The 21,606-nt window shown below is 37.1% G+C and overlaps 1 long non-coding RNA gene across 1 annotated transcript; it reads right to left on the bottom strand.

Moving 5' to 3' along the window:
* Positions 1-7,223: 7,223 nt before the first annotated feature.
* Positions 7,224-20,267, bottom strand: LOC138984239 (uncharacterized). Its single transcript, XR_011461507.1, has 3 exons — positions 19,335-20,267; positions 12,334-12,413; positions 7,224-7,377 (listed from the first exon to the last, which is right to left on the bottom strand). It is a non-coding gene; the product is annotated as an uncharacterized lncRNA (long non-coding RNA).
* Positions 20,268-21,606: the final 1,339 nt, after the last annotated feature.

Genomic DNA, 21,606 nt, shown 5'->3' on the forward strand with positions numbered 1-21,606 from the left:
CTGCAATGCAGGAGACCCTGGTTCTATTCCTGGGTTGGGAAGATCTGCTGGAGAAGGGATAGGCTACCCACTACAGTATTTGTGGGCTTCCCTGTGTTTCAGCTGGTAAAGAATCTGGCTGTAATGCAGGAGACTTGCGTTCGATTCCTGGGTTGGGAAGATCGCCTGGAGAAGGGAAAGGCTACCCACTTCAGTATTCTGGTCTGGAGAATTCCATGGACTCTATAGTCAACAGGGTCGCAAAGAGTCAGACACAACTGAGTGTAAATGCTGTGCTGTGCAAAAGTTTATACTTATTAATCTCCTTTGCCAATCTTATCCATTCCTCCACCTGCCTCTCTTCTGGCAACCCACCAGTTTGTTACCTGTATCTATGAGTCTGTTTCTGCTTTGTTTTGTTTGTTGATTTGTTCTTATGTTCCACATACAAGTGAAATTATACAGGATTTGTCTTTCTCTGTCTGACTTATTTCACTTTGCTTAATACATTCTCGATCCATCCATGTTGTTGTAAATGGAAAGATTTCATTCTTTCTCATGACTAATATTTCATTTCTTATATTAATAGCATCTTCTTTATCCATTCACCTATCAGTGAACACTTAGGTGACCTCCAAGTTTTGGCAACAATAAACCACTGTGATGAACAAAGAGGTCATATATTTCTTCAAATTAGTGAGTTTTGTTTCTTTGTATAGATGTCAAAGAGTGGAATTGGTGGGTGGTATGGTAGTTCTATTTTTAATTTTTTGAAGAATCTCTATGCTGTCTACCATAGTGGCCACACAAATTTATATACTCACCAATAGTGTAAGAGGGTTCCCTTTTCTCCACATCCTCTGTAGCATTTATTGCTTATAGATTTTTTGATGACAACCATTCTGATCAGTGTGAGGTGATACCTCATTGTAGTTTTGATTTGCAACTCTCTAATAATTAGTGATATTGAGAAGCTTTTCATGTGTTTGTTTTCCATCTGTGTGTCTTCTTTGGTGAAATATCTATTTAGGTCTTCTGCCATTTTTTCACCAGGTTGTTCTTTTTATTATTGAGCTGCATGTGCTGTTTGTATATGTTAGAGATTAATCTTTCATCAGTTGCCTCATTTGAAAATATTTTCTCTCATTCTGAAGATTGTCTTTTTGTTTTGTTTATAGTTTCTTTTGTTCTGGAAAAAAAAAAAAAAAACGTTTAATTAGGTCCCTTTTGTTTATTTTGTTTTTATTTTCATTACTCCAGGACATGGGTTACAAAACATCTTGCTGCAATTTATGTCAGAGAGTGTTATGCCTGTGTTTTCCTCTAAGAGCTTTAGTGTCTGGCTTACTTTTATGTCTTTAATCCATTCTGAGGTGTGTGTGTGTGTGTATGGTGTTAGAGAGTGTTCTAATTTCATTCTTTTACATGTAGCTATCCAGTTTTCCCAGCACCACTTATTGGTGAGACTGTCTTTTCTCTATCGTATATTCTTGCATTCTTTGTCACAGATTATGTATGTGGGTTTATCTATGGGCTTTCTATACGGTTCCATCGATCCATTTTTTTGGTAATATGCCAGTACCATACTGTCTTGATTACTGTAGCTTTGTATTGTAGTCTGAAGTCAGGGAGCCTGATTCCTCAAGCTCCATTTTCTTTCTCAAGATTGCTTTGGCTATATGGGATTTTTTGTATTTCTATATAAGTTGTAAAAAAAATTTTGTTCTATGAAAATTTCCATTGGTCATTTGATAGAGATTACACTGAATTTGTAGACTGCTTTGGGTAGTACTGTTAAATGGGTTTTTAAAATTCTTTTCATAGTTCTCTCTTTCTTCTCTTTCTCTCTTCCCTTGTGACTTGATGACTATCTCTAATGTCATAACTGAATTCCTTTCCTTTTAATGCTTGTGTATCTACTGTAGACTTTTGGTTTGTGATTACCATGAAGTTTATAAATAATGACATAAAAACAACCTAAAACCTATATATATATGTGTGTGTATATACATATATACACACACACATACATGTTTTACATGTGTGTATATATATATTCACATATATAGGTTATATATTATATGGTTATAGGTTATAACCATATATATGTGGTTGTCCCTTTTAGGCTGTCTATCTTTTAAGTTGAAATGCATTTTAAAAGCCTTATATTTTCATACCCCCCCAAGTTTTTATATTTTTTATGTTATATTTTACATGTTTTTATTTTGCATATTCTGTAAGTGGTTATTATAGATTTGGACAATTTTTACTTCTTTTGTCTTTTAACCTTCTTACTAGTTTTATAATGTTACTATAGGTTTGCCTCTACATGAGATTTTTTTCTTTCATAATTTTCTTATTTCCAGTTGTAGCTATCTCTTCTCCACTTAGAATAATCCTTTTAACATTTCTTGTAAGGCCAGTTTAGTGGTGATGAACTCCTTCAGCTTTTGCTTGTATATAAAACTCTAAATGATAATCTTGCAAAGTCAGGTACTCTTGGTTGTCAATTTTTTCCCTATCGTATCATTCCACTTCCTTCTAATCTGCAAAGTTTCTGCTGAAAAGTTAGTTTATTGTATTCTGGGAGCTCCCTTGTACATAACTAGCTGTGTCTCCATTGCCACTGTTAGTTTCTTTACCTTTGCTTTTTTCATTTTAATTATAGTATGTCTTGGTGGGGACCTCTAGATTCATCTTGTTTGGGACTCTCTGTGTTTCTTGGACCTAGATGTCTTTTTCCTTGCCAGGTTAAGGATGTTTTCAGCTATTATTTCTTCAAAAAGTTCTCTGCCCCTTTCTCTATCTCTTCTCCTTCCAAGACCCCTATAATGTGAGTATTTCTGCACTTGATGTTATCCCCAAGGTCCTTTAAACTATATTCATTTTTCTCATACTTTTTTCTTTTCAGCTTCCATTATTTTCACTACTCTTGTCTTCTAGATCTCTGGTTCATTCTTCTATATCATCTAATTTACTGTTGATTCCCTTTAGTGTACTTTTTACTTTAGTTGTATTCTTCAGTTCTGGTTGATTCTTTATACATTTTTTATCTCTTTGTTGAAATTCTCACAGTGTTCATCCATTTTTATCCCAAGTTTTGTGACCATATTTATGACAATTATCCTGAACTTTTTATTGAGTAGATCAAAATATTTCCATTTTTTTAGTCCTTTTTCTGAGGTTTTGTCTTGGTCTTTCATTTGGAACATATTCTTCTGTCTCCTCATTTTGCCTAATTCTCTGTATTTAAGACTTAAGTGAAGTCGCTCAGTCGTGTCCGACTCTTTGCGACCCCATGGACTGTAGCCTACCAGGCTCCTCCATCTGTGGGATTTTCCAGGCAATAGTACGGGAGTGGGTTGCCATTTCCTTCTCCAGGGGATCTTCCCCACCCAGGGATCGAACCCAGGTCTCCTGCATTGTAGACAGACGCTTTACCGTCTGAGCCAACAGAGAAGTCTCTGTGTTTACTTCTTTGTATTTGGTAGGTAAGTTATATCTCTCAACCTTGGAGAAGTGGTCTTATGTAGTAGATGTCCTCTAGGACCCAGAAGCACACCCCGCTCTGGCCACCAGAGCCAGATGTGTAACAGGTATTCCCAATGTGAGCTGTATTCACCTTTCTGTTGTGGTGGTGCTGACTGCTACAGTCACTCTGGTATTCAGGGCTGACTCCTGGCCCAGCTGGCTGCAATGCCCAGCAGTGCATGACTGTAGGTACATTCATGTACATTCATGTATCAAGTAGGGTAGGCCCTCAGTGTGACTCGGTATAAGGAACAATGGTATGTTACTGCTGCTAGGGGGCAGAAATCCCCAGTTCACAACCACTGCAGAGGTCCTGGTAGGCAAGGCAAGCCCCTAGCACAACTGACTATGAGACCTGGTATTGCATAACCACTGCAGGAACTGGTTGGTGCCACAGGCCCCTGGAAGTAATAGTCTAGAAGGAGTATTTCAAAATGGCACTCCTCTAGTATAGCTGTCTGCAAAGTAGAATAAGATCACAAAAATTACTGCTGCCAGAATCTCAGTCCCCAGGGAGTGTTACAGCTGCCTCCTGTCTCTCTTCAAGTTTAGCAAGTGAAAGTGAAAGTGAAGTCATGTCCGACTCTTTGCGACCCCATGGACTGTAGCCTACCAGGCTCCTCCCTCCATGGGATTCTCCAGGCAAGAGTACTGGAGTGGGTGGCCATTTCCTTCTCCAGGGGATCTTCCCTACCCAGGGATCAAACCCTGGTCTCCCGCATTCCAGGCAGACGCTTTAACCTCTGACCCACCAGGGAAGCAAGTGGCACCTTTCAAATTGCTGCCTCTACATTGAGACTCAGATTGAGTGAACTTTTGCATGTGCCCTTTAAGAGTGGAATCTCAGTTTCCCACAGTTGTTTGGCTCTCTGAACATAAGCCCTGCTTAGTTTTCAAAGCCCAACATTTTGGGGGCTCATATTCCTGGTACAGCTCCCCAGGCTGTTGAGCCTGAGTGAGGGTCAGACGCCTTGCTCCTCAAGAAAGAACTTTGTAGTTGCGACTTTTCTTCCACTTTTCTGGTTCACAGTACTGCGGATACGGGTCCCGACTAGACCATATCTCCACCCCTCCTGCCTATCTTTGGAGAAGGAAATGGCAACCCACTCCAGTATTCTTGCTTGGAGAATCCCATGGACAGAAGAGCCTGGTGGTCTGCCATCTATGGGGTCACACAGAGTTGGACACGACTGAAGTGACTTAGCAGCAGCAGCCTACCTATCTTGTTGTGGCCTTTTCTTTATATGTATTGTTGCGGAACATTTTTTCTGCTAATCTTCAGGTCATTCTCAGAGATGGTTGCTCTGTAAGTAGTGGCAAGGCTGGTGTGCCCATGAGAGGAGGTAAGCTCAGGATATTCTTACTTTATAATCTGGGTTCAGACCCAGAGCCAGAACTTTCTGCTGGGATAGGGAAGAGTGCCATCGCTGATGGAGAAAGGTATATCTCTGAATGCATATGATAAGTAAAAGGGAAAGTGTTAGTGGCTCAGTCATGTCCGACTGCGACCTCAGGGACTGCAGCCTGCCAGGCTCCTCTGTCCATGGAATTCTCCAGACAAAAATATTGAGTGGGTTGACATTTCCTTTTCCAGGGGATCTTTCTGACCCAGGGGTTGAACTCGGGTCTCCCACATGGCAGATTCTTTACCATCTGAGAGGTGCTAGGCATGTACAGATGAGTCACTAAAGTTCTGTTTACCCTTCAGATCTCAGTCTAGCCATTGTTCCCTCAGAGAGGGCTCTCTTGATTCTCTGGTGTTAGTTTCATCAGTCTGTTCACATATCCTGTAGACTCTTCTTAAACCGATAAATATTTGTGTTCTCAACTTAATTGTGTGAGCCTTTAAGATATGCTGCAGGCAGTGTACCTTATTCTCACTGTCTTAAATATAGTGAGCCCTCATTAAATGTAAATTGGTTACTAGATTAAATAATGACCACTTTACTACCAGACATCAGTGGTAAATAAATAATAATAATTGGATTTATGCTCCCTCTCTCTTTCTCTGTTTTCATTAATACATTCCTTCCATTTATGAGAAGTGTATATACACCTAAATAACCTTAAAACTTTTCTGTAATGGCTTATTTTCTGAACGAAATAAAGCAGATCTATCTTATCTTTCCCAAATTCATTTATGTTGGATTAGCATGCTACCCTCAGCGGTCCTGAGTGCTGCTGGACTACCCTTCATTCATACCAATATTATCATTTTGGTGAGGCTATTAAACAAATAACATAATACTTGGTGAAACAGCTTAAAATTAAGATACAATACAGCCAACATAATTGCAATAAACTGGAAAGATACATGGAGAAGGGGAGTTTCTTATTTACTGGGGCTCTTCCCAAATATAAAGATGCAAATTTCTAAGAGAGAGAAAAAGAATTTAAAACACACACAAAACAGGTCCTACTCAATGAATTATGACTTTTTGGTTATTTCTCCCAAGTAGTTGTGAATGCAGACTGTAAAATATTAATCAGGTTCAGTCTCTATTTATCATGCAGTTCAGATGGAAAACTCAGATATAAATGTTATTAGTCTTGATTCAGGTCATTTGGAAAAGTATCTTCTGGAGCTAGCATGCACTGGTCAGAGATTAGAACAAATGTGATTGGACAGTAAAAGCAAAATGATGTCATTGGTTAAGTTATCTGAGACAGGTGGTCTGTAGGCTGCACCTTAATTCCCATACCATCTTCAATCTGTCAGAGAAAATTAATGACTCACTCCAAACAACAAATGACTGTTGTTTGGGGCAACAGAACAAATTCTTTTGCAAGGTCACTACATATGAGCACCACATACTTTATTCATCTCTGACTGAGACAATCAAGAGAGAAATAACAAATTTGAATCTGACATTGCAGTCCTACCACTGTGGCATTAGGAAAGCTAGAGAATCAGGACCTTTTATATAAAGAATATGACATGGTCAAAGTGCTACAGGGATAAATGATTTAAGAAAAAAAATTTGGTCTTCAGATATATGATTTAGAGATCAGACACATAGGAAAAAGCCCCATCTCTAAAATGTTGACATAGCAGTGGAACCTGCTATAGTATCGAAAATTTATTTTCACAAGAGTCAAGGAATTTAAGAACTATAGCATGTAGTGGCACACAAATCTTTTTTTCAGGCATTTTGTCATCTGTCTCAGCACTGTACTCAAATGAGTGGGGAAGCCCAAGTGAGTGAGAAAGTTCAAGTTTGCTAGGCTACAAATTGTTGATTTTTTCTTCAGGAACAAATGGACTAATTAACTGACCATGGATTTTCCATCACAAGAGTTCAATCATAGGCCAAAATACCACTTAGTAGAGATTTTAGGTATAGATACAGTCTTTAACATCCCCTTTAAGTCTCATATTTCAGACTACCAAATCATCCTGTACTTCTCCATATCACATTTAGCTCTTATAATTATTTCTTTAACAGCATTCTTCCTGTAAGTACCACAAGGTCAGGAGCTAATTCTACCTTCTCCACTGTGGTGTGCTCAGAGACTAGCACAGCGTCTAACAGATAGTGTTTAATAAAATGCTGTTTATTAACTGACAAGTCTTATAAACCTGAAAAAGAGTGATTGTTTGAATTAAATGTTTTGAAATAAAATTGGCATGTGCTGTGCTGTGCTAGGTTGCTCAGTCGTACCTGACTCTTTGCAACACTATGAATTGTAACCTACCAGGCTTCTCTGTCCACGGGGATTCTCCAGGCAAGAATATTGCAGTGGGTTGCCAAGCCCTCCTCCAGGGGATTTTCCTGACCCAGGGATCGAACCCAGGTCTCCAGCATTGCAGGTGGATTCTTTAACGTCTGAGCCACCAGGGAAGCCCAAAATTGGCATGACTTCCTCCTAAATTTAAATGGAAGGTATTTTAAAGAAAGTTTAGATTATTGTAAGTTCTGAAGTTTCAAGTTAAAATATGTGGAGTTTTAAGCTGACTTCATGTTTCATTATTACAGGGAAATAATTATCATGTTAATAATAATAAATATCATTCCTAGTTTCCTAAACCACTCCTAGTAAATATTTGTAGGTATGTGTGTGAAATATATATATATATATACATACATATATACATACATATATATATATATATATATATATATAAAACAGAATACATAGAGAGAATAGAGGCTTCCCAAGTGGAGCTAGTGGTAAAGAACCCACCAGCCAATACAGGAGACATAAGAGATGCAGGTTTGATCCCTGGGTGGTGAAGGTCCCTGGAGGAGGGCATGCCAATCCACTCCAGTATTCTTGCCTGGAGAATCCCATGGACACAGAGCCTGGTGAGCAACAGTCCATAGGGTCACAATCAGTCGGACACAACTGAAGAGACTCGGCATGTACATGCACACATATAGAGAATATATATAAAAGAATCATATACAGAGAGGTAAAGCATAAATAATATAAATAGAGGCAGTTGTATCATTCCAAAACTTTTATTCCCTTGAATTATCATTGAAATGATAAAATTTAGTTAAATATTTTCTTCCAAATAAGTACTGTTGCTACTTCTGTCAAAATCTTTTGGAAGTTTTAGAAATTTTTGACAAGTACAATAATAAAAATAAAGATGCCACCAAATTAGGTATGATTAATATTGGGAGGAAAAATCATAAAATCTAAAAAGACTCTGCCTTCAGATTACTTCAAAACTGACTTCAATTTCCCATTTTATTTTCATGAAACTAAAAATTAGAACTGTAGAATATAGTGTGATTTATTTCAGAAAGATGACAGGCATTATAATGCATACTCAAATGAGAGACAACTGACTCACGTTAAAGACTGACAATGAGAAATTTATGAATTTTAACTTAAAATGTGCAAACTTTGAACGTACAATTTCTATTATTCTCTTCTTTCACTTTTTTTTCCAAATATCACACTGATAGTATTAATTGTATAAATCAGGGATTTCCCACACCTCTCCATGTCAAGAGCTGCAAACTCAGGGGTTATGGGTGGAATGCCTGCAGGCAGATGTATCTGTAAAACTGAATGCCTTTACAAGGATCATGTACCCACCAGTTTGCTGTAGCTGATACCACTTTCCCTTATTCTACACTAGCCTTCTTACACATGTGCACAGTCTCCCTGGCACTTTCTGAGATCATTTGATTTTTTTGACCCCAGACTTAGACAAACCCCTAAGAAATAACAAAACATTTTTTCCCTTTATTCAATCAAACGTCATGCTTCATAGATATATGTATAATTATGTGCCTTCATGAAAATAATGCAGTGCTCCAATGATAGTAAAAATACTAATGCAACATAAAAAATTCAGAATAAAACATATATGAATAAATAATAAAATTTAGAAAGATTACACAGTATCTAGGCATATGGCCAGATGTTTTTTATGCAATATATTATTCAGTGCTCAAAACTATGAGAAAGGTAATATCATTATCACGATTTTGTAGATGAAAGTACTAATGTTCATCAAAATAAATATCTTACCCGAGGTCAACTAGTAATGGCTAGACTGAAATTCAATAGAAGTGCATTGACCACATATTTGCACTGTTAATCACAGTAATATTTTATGTGTGCGCATGCACCTGTGTGTGTGTGTGTGTGTGTGTGTGTGTGAAGACAGAAAGACAAAGATATTGCATATATGAAAGGGCAACTTTTCCTTTCTTCTCAACAACACAAGAGAAGACTGTACACATGGACATCACCAGATGGTCAACACTGAAATCAGATTGATTATGTTCTTTGCAGCCAATGATGGAGAAGCTCTATACAGTCAACAAAAACAAGACCGGGAGCTGACTGTGGCTCAGATCATGAACCCCTTATTACCAAATTCAGACTTAAATTGAAGAAAGTAGGGAAAATCACTAAACCATTCAGGTATGACCTAAATCAAATCCCTTATGATTATACAGTGGAAATGAGAGATAGATTTAAGGGCCTAGATCTGATAGATAGAGTGCCTGATGAACTATGGAATGAGGTTCGTGACATTGTACAGGAGACAGGGATCAAGACCATCCTCATGGAAAAGAAATGCAGAAAAGCAAAATGGCAGTTTGGGGAGGCCTTACAAATAGCTGTGAAAAGAAGAGAAGTGAAAAGCAAAGGAGAAAAGGAAAAATATAAGCATCTGAATGCAGAGTTCCAAAGAATGGCAAGAAGATTTAGGAAAGCCTTCCTCAGTGATCAATGCAAAGAAATAGAGGAAAACAACAGAATGGGAAAGACTAGAGATCTCTTCAAGAAAATTAGAGATACCAAGGGAACATTTCATGCAAAAATGGGCTCGATAAAGGAAAGAAATGGTATGGACCTAACAGAAGCAGAACATACTAAGAAGAGGTGGCAAGAATACACAGAAGAACTGTACAAAAAGATCTTAACGACCCAGATAATCACAATGGTGTGATCACTGACCTAGAGCCAGACATCCTGGAATGTGAAGTCAAGGGGGCCTTAGAAAGCATCACTACGAACAAAGCTAGTGGAGGTGATGGAATTACGGTTGAGCTATTTCAAATCCTGAAAGATGTTGCTGTGAAAGTACTACACTCAATATGCCAGCAAATTTGGAAAACTCAGCAGTGGCCACAGGACTGGAAAAGGTCAGTTTTCATTCCAATCCCATAGAAAGGCAATGCCAAAGAATGCTCAAACTACCACACAATTGCACTCATCTCACACGCTAGTAAAGTAATGCTCAAAATTCTCCAAGCCAGGCTTCAGCAATACGTGAACAGTGAACTTCCTGATGTTCAAGCTGGTTTTGGAAAAGGCAGAGGAACCAGAAATCAAATTGCCAACATCACTGGATCATGGAAAAAGCAAGAGAGTTCCAGAAAAACATCTATTTCTGCTTTATTGACTATGCCAAAGCCTTTGACTGTGTGGATCACAATAAACTGTGGGAAATTCTGAAAGAGATGGGAATACCAGACCACCTGATCTGCCTCTTGAGAAATCTGTATTGCAGGTCAGGAAGCAACAGTTAGAACTGGACATGGAACAACAGACTGGTTCCAAATACGAAAAGGAGTATGTCAAGGCTGTATATTGTCACCCTGCTTATTTAACTTCTATGCAGAGTAGATCATGAGAAATGCTGGACTGGAAGAAACACAAGCTGGAATCAAGACTGCCGGGAGAAACATCAATAACCTCAGATATGCAGATAACACCACCCTTATGGCAGAAAGTGAAGAGGAACTAAAAAGCTTCTTGATGAAAGTGAAAGTGGAGAGTGAAAAAGCTGGCTTAAAGCTCAACATTCAGAAAACGAAGATCATGGCATCTGGTCCCATCACTTCTTGGGAAATAGATGGGGAAACAGTGGAAACAGTGTCAGACTTTATTTTTCTGGGCTCCAAAATCACTGCAGATGGTGACTGCAGCCATGAAATTAAAAGACGCTTACTCCTTGGAAGGAAAGTTATGACCAACCTAGATAGCATATTCAAAAGCAGAGACATTACTTTGCCAACAAAGGTTCATCTAGTCAAGGCTATGGTTTTTCCTGTGGTCATGTATGGATGTGAGAGTTGGACTGTGAAGAAGGCTGAGCGCCAAAGAATTGATGCTTTTGAAGTGTGGTGTTGGAGAAGACTCTTGAGAGTCCCTTGGACTGCAAGGAGATCCAACCAGTCCATTCTGAAGGAGATCAGCCCTGGGATTTCTTTGGAAGGAATGATGCTAAAGCTGAAACTCCAGTACTTTGGCCACCTCATGCAAAGAGTTGACTCATTGGAAAAGACTCTGATGCTGGGAGGGATTGGGGGCAGCAGGAGAAGGGGACGCCAGCGGATGAGATGGCTGGATGACATCACTGACTCAGTGGACTTGAGTCTGAGTGAACTCTGGGAGTTTGTGATGGACAGGGAGGCCTGGCGTGCTATGATTCATGGGGTCGCAAAGAGTCGAACACGACTGAGCGACTGAACTGAACTGAACTGAAGAAGGTAGATTTTGACAAAGGTAATACCTTCCAGTTACATTATGCTGAACAGATCACTGGCTGAACAAACTTCAGTGACCATGCAGCCATTTGGCAGAATAAAATCTTCAACATCATTATTATATGGGGTGTCATATTGTATTATAATACACTAAAGTGTCTGTTATCTTTATTGCTTTTTTTTTCTATTGATGTGATGGATACTATAGGACATAATGCCTGAAACCGTAACAAATATAATTTAATATAATGACTTTAAAGAAATAAATTGGAAAAGGTATGAAAAGATAGCAAGAGCTTATTGTATGGCAAGAATTGACTGACATTTTACATGTAGAGTATAACAACAATTTTTATAACATTTTCTATAAGGATGTACTCTAGTTCTTAAGTTGTTTTAGTAATATGAAAACTTCTTATTAACTGAGTAGATTTAATAAGCCAGAACTATAAATTTAGCTGAATATGTACTTTAGTTCTAGCAATACATAGCTTGATTGTACTCATGGAATAGTATGAGTTTCATGTGAGGTAAATCGTACAGACTGACCAAGAGAATAAATACTGGTGTCAAATAACTCCTGTTTGAATTTGGTAGCACCTTTTTTTTCTAGCTGTCTGATATTTGAGCTATGAATTAAATTTTTTAAATTCCAACTTTTCCATATCAAGAATAGCACTCTATTGTATGCTGTTAATAGTAACGATCAAATTATATAAAACAAGAGAAGCACTTATATGGTAAACACCAGTCATCATAGCTGTTATTAATATTAAAATATAATGATACATATGGTGATACCATTAAAGATGTAGAAATGGAAAGAGCACAATGATTAATTTCTATAAATCAGACTTACCACAAACCTTGTCTTCTCTCTGAATATGAATTTGTGATTCCTGGTTGGTCTGATGTGATAAGCATCTGTAGGGTGATCGCCTATTGGATGGATGACAGATTTAACTGTTAGTTTTGAACGACTAGACTCAGAAACAGTACTAACCACAGTACATTTTTAGAAATAAAGTGAAAAATAATGAGATTATTTTTTGTTTCAGCAAGCATCCTTCCTCTTGTCTCTCTTACTGAATGCATATATAAATCCTAGACATAATAGATGGAGCAGCTATCTGAGAACATCAGTATTTTCTTATCTGGTTTCAACAAAATTTCAGATCTGTAAGTGGACATCAGCACACACAAGAAGCTCTGGAGGAGAAGACATCAAGTCAGGTAGGAGGATTAGGAAAGCGGCCTCATAATACTCAGAAAGAGAAGTGGATAGCTCTCTCTTTCTTCTCACTGTTGTCTCTTGCCCCAGCTCATGATGACTCATGAGGGCTTACCACTATGGAGGAGGATAAATATTCCCTCTAAAAAAATGGAACCATGAACCCAAGATGTGGGGAGTATGTCAACTGCTTTTATGTCTCTGTGATTCCACTGTTTGGCTCCAGACATGATCACATTCAAAGGAAATGAGTGGAAGAACAGGGCAAATAAAATCCCATATTGCAAGTCCGAGGATTCCTGGGGAATCATAAAGTATTAATGAGATTATTAATGAGAGGGAGAATATTGGGAAATAATTCTTATAAATGAGCTTATGAACTACTGAACTCACCACTGAGCTGTGCATATATACTTTTGATCCTAAACAGTATATCATAGACTTTTTGAAAACAAGTAAGATATAGATCACTGTCTAGATCTCAGACTGGCCACTGGGTAGCACACACATGTGGCAGATACAAAGAGCATTGTAAAGGCTTTGAAGTAGAACTGATGCTGTAAACACAATCAAAAGAAGGCCAAACTGGAACTTTTCGTCCGAGTGGCATTGAATGTTTTTCCTGCTAAAACAAAAATGTAAATATTTCTAATAAAATTTTAAGAGACTCAGTGTCTCATAAAGCAAAATGTCCATGATACAATCCAAAATTACTTGGATATGAAGAATCAGGGAAATCTAAATATGCATGGAAAAAAGACAATCAACATATACCAACACCAAGTTGACAGAGATACCAGGACTTGTTTGACAAAGACTTTAATGAAGCTGTTTTTTTCTTTTTAAATCTTACAAAAAATAAAGACAGAAACTCTTGAAATGAATGAAAAGATGGAAACATACTACTAAGAAACAGAAGTTACACAGAAAATCAAATTGAAATTTTCTAACTGAAACAATAACCAAACTTTTAAAATATCATTTGATGGGCTCAATAATCAGATCTGAGAGAGTAAAGAGTAGATAAAACTCTAATACAATTATGTAAAGTTTAAAAATAAAATAAAATTTTAAAAAATAAAATAAAATAAAACAGATCAACAGAAATTATGCATTTTCTTTAACAGAGAGAAAGAATTTTTTAAAATATTTAAATGCCAATCCAGTAGAAAGCTCTTCTAGTAGACAGGTTACTATCCCTGGTTCTTCTGACAGTGTTAGTCTGGACCAATATTTAACTAATGCCAGGCTTTCCTCTCCAAGGGCATGGGGTATAGCTAGAATAGTGTAGGCTCACTTGTACGTATTTTCTGCTGTTTTCCCATCATCCAATTGTGTGATTTATGATTCTGCTACTGCTGCTGCTAAGTCGTTTTAGTCGTGTCTGACTCTGTGCGACACCATAGATGGCAGCCCACCAGGCTCCCCCGTCCCTGGGATTCTCCAGGCAAGAACACTGGAGTGGGGTGCCATTGCTTTCTCTGGATTTCTGATTCTAAGTTTTAAATAATTTGTAAGTGTTCAGTTTCTACACAACTTTATCACCTGCTAAGAATTTAAAAATCACATTCTCTGCTCAGCTGTTAATGCTAGGATCCATTTTAGTTTTATAAGCATTTCCCTGTTTTAAACAGCTTTGTTTAGACTTTTGGCTTCTGAATTTTATTTACGTTTGTTCATAAGAAATGTAAGAGTGGAATGTTAATAAATGTCAGTATAGCTCTGTAGTGTCAAGAATTTAAAAATTTTAAAATAGATTGGTTAAAAAATGCTTAAGATTTGAAAAAACTGGAAACTACTATCTTAAAAAAAAGAAAAAGAATAGAAAGTAGAAATAGAAAACAAAAATAATAAAGGAAATCAATGAAAGTAAAAACTGATTAATAAAATTGATAAAATCCTAGCAAGACACACGAAGAAAAAAATACAGAAGACATAAGTCCCCAATGTGGAGAATTAGAGAAAGAATGTCACTACAGAGCATGTAGACATTAAAATGGCCATTATGGAATACTATAAACAACTCTACACACATAAATTCAACAACTTAGATAAAATGGACCAATTTCTTGAAAACTTAACTACCAAAACTAATCTAAAGTTAAATAAATAATCTGAATAGTTTTAGAACTACTAAAGAAATTGAATCAATAGTTTAAAATCTTCTTTTTTTTTTTTCGTTTATTTTTCCACCTTTCTTTTTTTTGTTGTTGTTAGTTTTAAATTTCAAATTTTATTTTGTTTTTAAACTTTATATAATTGTATTAGTTTTGCCAAATATCAAAATGAATCCATCACAGGTATACATGTGCTCCCCATCCTGAACCCTCCTCCCTCCTCCCTCCCCATACCATCCCTCTGGGTCATCCCAGTGCACTAGTCCCAAGCATCCAGTATCGTGCATTGAAGCTGGACTGGCATCTCGTTTCATACATGATATTTTACATGTTTCAGTGCCATTCTCCGAAATCTTCCCACCCTCTCCCTCTCCCACAGAGTCCATAAGACTGTTCTATACATCAGTGTCTCTTTTGCTGTCTCGTACACAGGGTTATTGTTATCATCTTTCTAAATTCCATATATATGCGTTAGTATACTGTATTTATGTTTTTCCTTCTGGCTTACTTCACTCTGTATAATAGGCTCCAGTTTCATCCACCTCATTAGAACTGATTCAAATGAATTCTTTTTAATGGCTGAGTAATACTCCATTGTGTATATGTACCACAGCTTTCTTATCCATTCATCTGCTGATGGACATCTAGGTTGCTTCCATGTCCTGGCTATTATAAACAGTGCTGCGATGAACATTGGGGTACACGTGTCTCTTTCCCTTCTGGTTTCCTCAGTGTGTATGCCCAGCAGTGGGATTGCTGGATCATAAGGCAGTTCTATTTCCAGTTTTTTAAGGAATCTCCACACTGTTCTCCATAGTGGCTGTACTAGTGTGCATTCCCACCAACAGTGTAAGAGGGTTCCCTTTTCTCCACACCCTCTCCAACATTTATTATTTGTAGACTTTTGGATCACAGCCATTCTGACTGGTGTGAAATGGTACCTCATAGTGGTCTTGATTTGCATTTCTCTGATAATGAGTGATGTTGAGCATCTTTTCATGTGTTTGTTAGCCATCTGTATGTCTTCTTTGGAGAAATGTCTATTTAGTTCTTTGGCCCATTTCTTGATTGGCTCATTTATTTTTCTGGAGTTGAGCTGTAGGAGTTGCTTGTATATTTTTGAGATTAGTTGTTTGTCAAAGAAATCTACAGGTCTGGATTGTTTTGCTGATGACTTTTGCCAAACATATAAGGAAAAAATAACATCAATCCTATAAAACATCTTCCTGAAAATAGAAGAGTAGAGAACACTTTCTAACTCATTTTCTGAACTCCAGCATTAATCTGACACCACAAGTGGGCAGACAGGATAAGAAGAAACAACTGCCTACCAATATTCCTCACAAGTAAAGAAGCAAAAAAATCTTCAGCAAAATATTCACAAATTAAATCTAGCAATATATTAAAAGCACAATAAACAACAACTAAGTGGAGAATTATAGTTAGAAGGCAAAGCGAAGTTAAAATCGCTTACTTCTGTCCAACTCTTTGCCCGCCACCACCACTCCCCAGTGGACTATGGAATTCTCTTGGCCAGAATACTGGAGTGGGTAGCCTTTCCCTTCTCCAGGGGATCTTCCCAACCCAGGGATCGAACCCAGGTCTCGCACATTGCAGGCGGATTCTTTACCAGCTGAATGACAAGGGAAGCCCAAGAGTACTGGAGTGGGTAGCCTATCCCTTCTCCAGCAGAGCTTCTTGACCCAGTAATTGAACCGGGGTCTCCTGCACTGCAGGCGAATTCTTTACTATCTGAGCTATGAGGTATGCAAAGGCTGGCTTAGTATTTGAAAATCAATCTATATAATCTCTCACATTAATAGAAAAAAATAATTATCATTTCATGTAGAAAAAGCATTTGACAAAATTCAAAATTTATTCCTAATAAAAACTCTGAGCTAACTCAGAATAAAAGGATTTCTTCTATCTTATTTTTAAAAGTATTTAGAAACCTTCAGTGAATATCTTATTTAAAGATGAAAAACTGAATGATTTGCCTCTAACATTGTGAACAAGATAAGGATGTTGGTTTTCACCACTCCTATTTAACATCTTATTAGAAGTCCTAATCAGTGAAATAAGCTACCAAATAGAAATTAAAGGTATATGGATTGAAAAGGAAGAAATAAGATTTTTCCTACTCATTAATAACATGATTGTCTATGTAAAAAATCATAATAAATCTATTTTGAAACTCCTAGAACTAATTTGTGAGTAAAGTAAAATCACATAATACAAGGAAAATACACAATATATTTCTATATATCACCAATTGGAAATTGGAATAATTACAAACCAAAATTTAAAAATAATAGTATGTATAATATCTCCAAAAAATGAAATTATTAAATATGAATATAAAAACATCTGAATTCTGAAAAGGGAAACTGATGAAAAATTAGAGATAGCATAAATAAATGAAGAGGTCTATGGTGATTATTACATTTTAAAATTATAAATTTCTGACAATGTAAAGCACTAGTTTGAATGTGGAACAACTGACACTCTCATTCATTATGAAAATGCAAAATGAAACAGCCATTCTTGAAAACAGTTTGACAGTTTCTTACAAAGTGAAATATGGATATATTTACCATATGACTCAGAATTTCCACTCCTAAGTATTTGCCCTAGTATAATGAAAACATATGTTTACATAAAAACTTTTTTTCACAGACGTTTTCAACAGCTCTACTTATAACCCTCCAAAACTGAGAATAACCCAATGCCCTTTAGTAGGTTAATGATTAAACAAACTGTGGTACTTTTATGCAATGAACTCAACAGTAAAAATGAACAAACTCAATACATAGAGTGCTTTGAATAAATCTCAAAAACATTATGGTGAGTGAACTAAGCCAGTCTCAAAATGTTGTGTACTGTACAATTCAATTTTTATGATATTCTCAAAAAGACATCTGTAGTGACAGAGAACAAATTATTGGGTGCCAAAGTTTAGAAGTAGGGGTAGGGTATTACTACAAAGGGGCAGCAAGAGGGAGATTTTGGGAGTCACAGAGCTCTTCATGTAATTTGTGTAAACACTACCTTGCTGTTGTAGTATTTACACAAATTTACAAAATTCACAGAGCTATACCTCCCAAAAGGCAATTTTACTGCATGTTAATTTTTAAAATTAAGTGAAATTAAAATACAGTTCAACAGAAGCTACTTGTATTCAGGATAATTCTCAGCCTAAAATAACAAGGAGCTAACTAATATTGCCTTAACCAAAAATGCTTTATTTTTCATATATAAGAAGTCTCCAAATAGGCATAAAAATGATTAGCTGCTTGAAAATGCTGTCAGTACACGGGTACTTTCTATTTGCAGGTCATTATCCTTAGCCTGTTGACTTCTCATCCTTCTGCTAACGTTGCCCCTTGACTAAAATATGGCCACACTGGCGCCAGGTATTAAGCTCTTGCTTAAGGCTGAAAGATGTGGTTAAGAAGAAAGTCATATCTGCCCTTGAGACCACCCACTCCAGCAAACTTCTCTTTACATTTTATTGGCCAAAATTGAATCATTCCCCACCACTACCCTGATTGTATATCCAGTCACTAGTGAAGAATTCAGTTGTTGTTGCTATTTAGTCACTAAGTGTATCTGACTCCCTGGTGATTCCATGGACTGTAGTTCACCAGGCTCCTCTGTCCTTGGAATTCTCCAAGCAGAAATACAGAGGGTGTTGCCATTCCTTCTCCAGGGGATCTTCCTGAGCCAGGGATCAAACCTGCATCTCCTGCACTGCCAGGTGGGTTCTTTACTACTGAGCCACCAGGGAAGCCCCCTGGAGAATTTAGCAATTACCTTAATTCTACAAATCATGATTAATCTCCAGGGGCTGGAGTAGAGGCCTACTGCCTGAAAATTAAGCAAAATGTACAAGAAACTATCTGTTTCCACTAATTAAGAATATGACCTAAAAATGTCTTGTCTATTATTTCCACATGATATATGAAATTTTTTGAAGAAATTTTTAAAGTATATTCTTTTTCTCTAATTAAAACAACCATTTCAGATTTCACCACAGTACTCTAATATATCCAGCCTATATGATAAAAATGCATTTCAGATAAGATTAAATTTATTTGTCTTCAAAGACTTTAAAAAATACATTAAAAAGTGTACATGAATATATACATAGAGCAACTACTGCTTTGAATATCTACAGAATATCTACTGCTACAAATATCTAACAGAAATGTTAACAGCCAAAATGTTTTCATTCTATGCACAAATCTTTCAAAACATTTTCTTTCATACAGTTTTCCAACTACTTTAAGAAAGAGTATTTTCTTCAGAATTCCTTAAGTACCGCATGATAACAGGGCATTGTCAAGTAAAGCATATTTGAGGAAGGCAACAAAGAGGTGAGGATATATTCTCACAAAGTTCACATTTCCTTTTTATTTTAAAAGTCTGCATTGTTTTGATGCAGCCTTTGCTCTCATTTTCATCATTTATGCTCTGAGCAAAATTTCCAACCAGAGAAGAAACATTTGGTACCTTGGGTTGTTTGTCCTTTTATAGCCTTGCTGATCTTTGCTTCTGGCAGCTCCTTACATTTTGTGGTTTCCCATGGAGTATGCAAAACACAAAGAAAGGTGTATTTTAGTCTAAGGTGGTGTCAAAGAACAATATCAAGTGTTCATGTAAGCGTCTGCCAGTGCCTTAGCATTTTAAAAAGCTCAGATGGAAATCCAAATGCAATTCAAGCTCTTTCTTAAGGTCTTATATAAGTCATCTTGCTAACCTAATGGTACATTAAAAAAAAATACTAAGGTCTACTGAGCAGTGTGCAGGTAGATCAAATATAAACCACTAACTACATGCTGTACCAGCTATAAAATACAGGTACAGTGTCTGGTTACCTTCCCCTTAGGGAGAAAGAAGAAGCAGTTGTTCTGTCAGGGGAGTATGTAATTTCCTTGGTTCTATCTCATCACAACAAAAATTTGGAGCGACGGACGTTAAAGCCCTCAGACAGATGGTGTCACAGTTCTTGGACACATCAGTGTTACAGCTCCCAGACAGATCAGTGTTACAGCTCTGTTTTATTTAGAAAATAAAGGAAAATACATCCTCGAGGCGTGAGGGCATGCCGACCCAAAGGACACTAAGAGGGGAGAGAGAGAGAGCCCTTTGGCTCCCCTTTTTATATGTTTTTTTTCTCCTCCCTCCCTGGGCCTGCCCTATGTAAATTGGGCTAGCCAGGAGTGCTGTTTTTTCTACTTGGGGTCCTCACTCCAGCCTCGGAGCTTCCTTTGTTTTATTTTTGCAGGCTTTTCCCTTCCTTGTCTTTTAGCCACTGCCATTCTGGACTCCTTTTTCCTACTCCAACTACCTAACAGTTCTAAGCAATTTCTGTCCACTTCAGAAGATGACAAGTTTCTTTAAAGATGGCAACCTATTAAAAGTAAGATGGATATGACTGTGAAATTTCACTCATCATTTAGAAGAAGCCAAACAAAGTAAAATCTCCTTCTTCCCACTCTCAGTCCAATTTCTGGCACTTGGCTGAAGCATTCTGTGAAGAGAGAATGAGGACGATTCTCTGCATGCACACACCCAAAGAAAACTGTACTAACCACCATGTTCAATGAATAGATTTATCCAGGTAATGTCATTTCAAGAATCTAATCCAATACCATAGGTTAGGTTTTGTTTACAAAATATATTTTGTAAAATTATAAAATTGTCTGTTTCTGTGAAAAGTACAATAGTTTACTTGAATGTGTAATTCACTAAGTTTTAAGATAAGTTTTAAATTCCCAGCACTTCCTTTTACTCTTAGAAAATTAATTTAAATTCAGCTTCATCAAGAAAATAGCATCTATCAGATATAAACTCCCATAAATTGATTACACTTTATTCTTACCTACAATTGCTTTCACTGAAATTTACCTCTAAGGCTTCTGCCTCAAAGGAGTTGTGGGGAGGAGATATTAACATGCAAGACAAAGAATCCCTCTTCTAATACTCAACTTCCACTGGGATTTTATTTAATGTTTTATATAACTGATACTACCTCTCTGGTAAACTTCTTCTAACTCCCACCAATCAAATGTTGCCCTTTGAAAACACAGTATTAATTTGACATTATTACTGTATTCTCTTTATTTCTTTTACTCCCAAATTCCTGCAATGAATGATGAATGTAAGAGAAAATACTTTTCTCTTTGTATTATTCATTATAAACAATCTTCTCTACTGTTAAGTGTGTGCATGTGTGCACATGTGCATACACACACACACAAACACACACACACACATACACCTTACCCATGTCACTCTTCAGTACAGGTCAGTGCTCCATGTAATAGTCACTTGGAGACCTACACTCTTTCCATCTTGTGAAACAATCTTGGAGGAGAAAGAGAGATTAATCCTGTGGTTTTACAATGACTTTCTCATTTTAGTGCTTCCTAAAGTGGTGGCTCTGACGGTTAAGAATCACCCTGCAATGCAGGAGACCTGGGTTTTATCTCTGGGTCGGGAGGAATGGCAACCCACTCCAGTACTATTGCCTGGAAAATCCCATGGATGGAGGAGCCTGGGAGGCTTCAGTCCATGGGGTTGCAAAGAGTCAGACATGACTGAGCAACTTCACTTTCTTTTCTTTTGGGAAGATTCCTGGTAAAGAGAATGGCTACCCACTCCAGTATTCTTGCCTGGAGGATCCCAGGTGGGCTATAGTCCATGGGGTCACAAAGAGTTGGACATAACTGAGTGACTAACACTTCCTCATTTTACATGTCAGCAATGCAATGTTAAGTGT

The sequence above is a fragment of the Bos mutus genome, chromosome 20 (assembly GCF_027580195.1).
Source record: "Bos mutus isolate GX-2022 chromosome 20, NWIPB_WYAK_1.1, whole genome shotgun sequence".
Classification (NCBI taxonomy): domain Eukaryota; kingdom Metazoa; phylum Chordata; class Mammalia; order Artiodactyla; family Bovidae; genus Bos; species Bos mutus.